The sequence below is a fragment of the Pan troglodytes genome, chromosome 14 (assembly GCF_028858775.2).
Source record: "Pan troglodytes isolate AG18354 chromosome 14, NHGRI_mPanTro3-v2.0_pri, whole genome shotgun sequence".
Lineage (NCBI taxonomy): Eukaryota > Metazoa > Chordata > Mammalia > Primates > Hominidae > Pan > Pan troglodytes.
The window spans coordinates 18109589-18115742 of record NC_072412.2 but is presented as its reverse complement, the minus strand read 5'-3'; the positions used below and the strand labels follow the sequence as shown (position 1 = coordinate 18115742).

General features: G+C 46.6%; 1 pseudogene; it reads left to right on the top strand.

Annotated features, from left to right (window-relative positions):
- Window positions 1-1683: 1683 nt before the first annotated feature.
- Window positions 1684-4813, top strand: LOC107968044 (sorting nexin-19-like; annotated as a pseudogene).
- The last annotated feature ends 1341 nt before the right edge of the window (window positions 4814-6154 follow it).

Sequence of the window (6154 nt, the reverse complement as noted above, 5' to 3'; positions counted from 1 at the left end):
TATACTACCAAACGTGAACCATAGTAAAAGCTCTTCAGTAACACTTACTATTCCGTTTTCAAATAACCCGAGTTTATGTGTCAGGTCGAAAAGCTTTTAGATGAGTGGTTTATGTTACTGTATGTATCCAAATATTTGTATATCATGTAGACAGCCCAAGAAAATATGCATGTATGTCAGCTATTGCATAGAATGGTAAATAATACATTCTTAAAGAAGAGAGTGAGATACATTCACTTAATGTTCCAAATAGGTCTCTAGTATCTCAAATGTACTATTCACCCATTACTTTCAAACATTATATCAGGGCCAGGCACCGTGGCTCATGCCTGCAATCTGAGCACTTTGGGAAATTGACGTGGGTGGATCACTTGAGGCCAGGAGTTCCAGGCCATCCTGGCCAACATGGCAAACACCTGTCTTGACTAAAAAAAAAAAAAAAAAAAGAAAAAAAAAACTAGGCATGGTGGCATGCCCCTGTAATACCAGTTACTTGGGATGTTGAGGCACCAGAATCATTTGAACCTGGGAGGCAGGGGTTTGCAGTGAGCTGAGATCATGCTACTGACTCCAGCCTGGGCAACCGAGCAAGACTGTCTCAAAAAAACAAAACCAAAAACATTATATCATGGTATGTGATTAATCTGAATTCAAAACATTTTAACATGAACTAAATGAAAATTATACAAAATTTTGCTTGTTTTATTGCATTCTCCTACCTAATTCCTCTAGCATGTATTCAATTCTATTTGTTTTGAATTTACCAACAATTCATATCTTGCTGAGAATATTTGCACTGTAAATATTTTTGTGATTATTGATTATATTCAAATTCGCTCTCATTTTCAAAGCAATGTGTATAAAATTATTATTAAAATTGTACATAGCTTGAAATAATATGTTGAATATAATTGTCATGGGATACATTTATATATAATAATTAAAAGCACATTACAATGCTTGTACCTGATCTTAATATTACTTAACCTTAGAAATATAGAATAAATGATAGGAATAATATGGGAGACAAAAGACTGTGTGAAAAGCCACATATTGTATATCTCTATTGTGTTTATTAAACTTTTTTTCTCACTGCACTTACAAGTAAATTTGTCATGGACCATGGTAATTTTTATTGTAATCTTACTGTAGGTACATTCTGTTAGCAGGTTAAATAAAATACATGATCAAAGTCAAAAATATATGCAAGGAAAATATAGAAAATTTAAGTTATAAAAAGCTACTGTTGGTCGCCAGTGGCCGGCAGGCTGGCAGCCCTAACACAGGCAGGGCTGCGAGTGCAGTCACCCAGGTCTGCAGGAGCAGCAGGCCGAGGCCAGCAGAGATGACCCCGATGAGCCCACTTCAGGTCGGGGCTGAGTGTGGGCGCATGGTTCCCGGCAGCGTGTGACCCAGTCCTGGCCCTCCGCCCCCCTCTGCATGTGTAAGTGTCCGTGGGCCCCAGGGCCACAAAGAGGCCTTCTGCCTGGGGCAGTATCAAGGCCGCAGAGTTTTCCTCCAAAGCCACACCTCCACTGGAAGGGGCGAGTTCAAGGACTCTGTGGGTGGTAGCCATGGGCAAATGCAGAGCTGCTGCTGTCGCTTTGCAGTGCCTGTAGGACTTAGAGGGCCTGGAGCCTCGGTTCCCTGAACAGCACCCAGATCACCCTGTATCAGGGATACAGTTCATTCCCACCTTCCCTAACTCTGGAGTAAAATCTTGAGGCTGTCATCTTGGGAAGCCACCTTGTCCGTTCAGCCATGAAGACAGAAACAGTGCCATCGTTCCAGGAGACTCCAGCTGGATCCAGCTGTCACCTCAGTAACCTGTTGAGTAGGCGAAAGGTGATGGCTGTGGGGGTCTTGCTTGCTGACTCCTGGTCATACACCTTCTGGTCAGCGTGTGGCTGCTGTGCCTTCTGTCTGCATTGCTAGTGGTGCTGGGAGGATGGCTGGGCTCCAGTGTCTCTGGAGTGGCTTCAAGTCCACTGCTCCTGGAAGGCTTCATCCCATTGGCCACCTGTCCTCTATGCCCTGAGGCAGAAAGACAGCTGGAACAGGAGATCAACCGCACCATCCAGATGTGATTATTTGAGATTTTGTATTATCCTTGTACCGTTCTGTGAGCCAGGAGCCAGCCTTTGTGGAGGAAGTGGAGGCAGCCATGAAAGAGTTGGTCCAGGAGCTTCAGAGGACTATGAGCATGATGGACCATCATGCTCTTGCCCAGAGTGTTCTGACTCTCTGTCGTTTTTCACCTGCAGAGCTACATTCAGGCAAAGGAGGCCACTACAGGGAAGAATGGTCCAGTTGAGCCTTCCCACCTCTGGGAGGCTTACTGCCAGGCTACTGCCCCACATCCTGCTGTGCACAGCCCCAATGCTGAAGCCACCTATACATGTGGTATTGTGAATTTGTTGCTTCAAGGGCTGGTGCCCAAGTCCCACTTGGAGACTCATATACTGGATGCCATGTAGTGGTTGAACTCATCATATGCAGTGTAGTCTTACCACTGATCAGCAGGCTGTCAGATCCTGACTGGATCCACCTTGTCCTCATGGGTATCTTTTCCAAGGCCAGAGATCCAGCACCCTGCCCATCCAGTACCCCTGAACAGCCCTCAGTGCCCACATCTCTGCCACTAATTGCTGAGGTACAGCAGCTTCCAGAAGGGAGAGCTCCTTCTCCAGTAGCAGCCCCAGGGTTCCTAAGTAAACAGTGAGCCAGAGATTCCTGCACGCCCCTCCTCAGAGGTTGAAGGTGGCCAGGAAGCTGTAGAGGGAGATTTGGGTGGAATGTCTGAAAAAAGAAAAGTAGGAAACAACTCATCTCATTTCCTACAGCCAAATATTCGAGGCCCCCTGTTCTTATGTGGAGACTCAGAGCTGGAGTCTCCGCTGTCTGAAGTAGGCTAAGAAACCATCATGCTAGACTCCAGGCCACTTTCTGACTGACAGGATTCAGGATGCCCTGTGTGCCCTAGAGGGTTCCCAGGCTCTGGAACCCAAAGGTGGTGAGGGATCTGAAGGAGCAGAGGCTGAGGAGGGTCCAGGGACAGAAACAGAGACAGTCCTGCCTGTCTCCACACTGAACTTCTGCCCAGAGATCCAGATTGACATAGCAGACAAGGAGCTAGAACAAGGAGAAGTTACCACCTCTGTTACAGCTTTGCTGGAGGGGCCGGAAAAGACCTGCTCCTCACGGCCCTCATGCTTAGAGAAGGATCTCACCAATGATGTGACCTACCTTGATCCTAGTCTGCCACCAGTTCTGCTTTCCTCCTCTCCACCTGGTCCTCTCAGCTCAGCCACCTTCAGCTTTGAGCCCCTAAGCAGTCCAGATGGCCCAGTTGTCATCCAGAACCTTCATATCACTGGCACCATTACAGCCTGAGAGCACAGTGGCACCAGATTGCACCCATGCACACGCTGTACTGTGAAGTATGAGACATCCCTTGACGGTGAAAACAGCAGCCTGCAGCAGCTGGCCTACCACACTGTGAATCACCGCTATTGGGAGTTCTTGAATCTGCAGGCCATCAGGAGAAGAAACCAGATCTATGAAAGTTCATTAAGAATGTGAAGGGTCCTAAAAATCTCTTTCCAGATCTTCCATTTGGAAACATGGACAGTGACAGAGTAGAAGCCTGTAAGAGCCTCCTATAATAATTCCTGAAGCAACTGTGTGCCATTCCAGAGATTGCTAACAACAGTGAGGAGGTGCAGGAGTTTCTTGCTGTGAACACAGATGCTCGCATTTCCTTTGTCAAGAAACCATTTATGGTCTCTAGAATAGAGAAGATGGTGGTGAGTGCCATTGTGGACACCTTGAAGACAGCATTTCCTTGCTCTGAATCCCAGGGCCCCACAGAGGAGCTGAGTGAGGCCGAGACTGAAAGCAGGTCCCATACAGAAGGTAAGAAGGCTAGCAAGTCCAGGCTGAGGTTCTTACCCAGTAAAATTTCTCCAGCACTAAGTGTGACTGAAGCACAAGACAAGATTCTTTATTGTCTCCAGGAAGGCAATGTGGAGTCCAAGACCCTATCCATGTCTGGGATGGAATCTTTTATTGAAAAACAGACAAAGTTACTGGAGATGGAGGCAACAGAAGCCCCAGAAAAAGATCCTGAACAACTTCCCAAAGGACACGTGGACAGCTGCTTGTCAGATGCAGCTGTGCCAGCCCACGATCCAGCAACGACGGTTCAGGAACAGAGACAGAGTTAGCTGACACAGCCCTGAATCTGCTTCTCTTGCTACTAACAGAACAGTGGAAATGGCTGTGTACTGAAAACATGTAGATGTTTCTTTGTCTTATCTTTGGTACCCTAGTTCAAAGGTGGCTAGAGGTGCAGGTAGCTAATTTAACAAGTCCACAGTGCTGGGTGCAGTACCTCTGGCTTCTTCAGGAGTCCACCTGGCCTGGTGGAGTTTTGCCTAAGTTTCCACAGCCTGTAAGGACCCAGGAGCAGAAACTGGCTGCTGAGAAACAGGCTTTGCAGAGCCTAATGGGAGTCCTCCCAGATCTCATAGTAGAAATTCTTGGGGTGAACAAATGCCAGCTGAGTGTCTAGTCTTGGAGTCACTACAACAACCACTCATCAACAGGCATTTGATTTACTGCCTTGGAGACATTATCCTGGATCTCAGTGCCTCTGTTGAGGAGTCCGCTGCTACCACCTCTGCTTCAGATACCCCAGGCAGCCCTAAGAGGATGGGTGTCTCCTCTTAGCTGGTTATTCCCGCATCCTTCCCAGGTCAGGGAAGTAGAATTACTCGGCCACCCAGAGACCAGTGAGGAAGCCCGTGCCCTCTGGAAGTAGGCTACAGCTCAGAAGGCCTAGGCTCTCAGTGGCTCAATTCTCTCCCACTTCTGCTCCATTTGTAGCAGGTGACACAGGGTATGTGTCCCAGTTGCATGCACATTTATTTCCATGTCCCTTTTGTGGTATTGGGATTGTTGTTGGTGAGTAGATTCTGTTTCCTTTGGGAAAAGAAGATGTGAGGTAGAGGAACAATCCCCTTTTGCTTCTCCTTTTGCCATCCTCCCTGAGATTATTTGCCAGAACCCTGGCCCTGTGCACAGATGTATTTAATCCACCAGCACACAAGCTCTGGATAGAACAGGAAAAAAGCTATGGCCAGATTTCCCTGGAGGAAAAAACAACCTTCTGAGCTCTCTGTTCCTACCCGGAAACTAAAAATTCATTCCGGGCCATTCTCAAAAACCAGACTCCTGGGTCTTACCTGGTTTCCCAACAGTTCCAGAAGAAGAAGGAGGGAAGAAAATTTTTCAAGGGACTTGTTGCTCATGTGTTGCTATTTCCCAACACATCAGCCTTATGGAAGATGTCATCAGGCTGCTTCCCTGGAAGGCTACACTTTTCCTTTCCAGAAGACTTCAAAGCTGATTGCAAAAGCTTCTGGTAAATCCACCGCACCCTTCACACCCTTTCCTGAAAGGCATTTGTACCACACATTTTGTTTATTGGCTCTCCTCCCAACCCCCTGCCCTAGAGCAACTGGGTTTTTTAATTTGTGACCCTCTCATTATCTTCAGCAAATTTGCATGACAACTTGCATATTCAGCCTCAGCTTTTCCCAGGAGAAGGTAAAGCACTTGCCTCCTGTCTTAAGAATGCAAAAAGAGTAGGAATAGCAAGCTGGGGGAATGAAATCTCCCCTCATAAGTCTTTGATGGGGAACTTTTATTGCTCTGAACAGATAAGATTAGCAAACTTACAAGGAATAGCTTCTTATTTCCTGTTCCTTATGGTTATAATTAGCCTTTAAAGAACTCCAGCAAAGGTGTTCTGTCAGGCCACAACATCTACTGGAAAGGCAAAGAAATTAGGAATTGCTGGAGAGGAAGGATAAATCAGGAGGAATTGCTGGTAGAAGAGGATGCAGACAGTCACAGGGAAGTGGTATATATTAAATACATGTGAATAGCTGGCAAAAAGGTGTCAGGGATGTTACTCGGAGCCATTTGGCTTCACACTTGCCTGTTAGTGCCTTGCTTTTGCTGAATTACCAGAGCCTACTACTTGGAGGAAGGTCTTGGAGTTAGACTAATGAGAAGGCAATGGGGTGCCAAAAACAGGTGTCAGAGTTCTCTTAGATTCTGAAGTAGGTGGTGAGCACACAATTAAAGT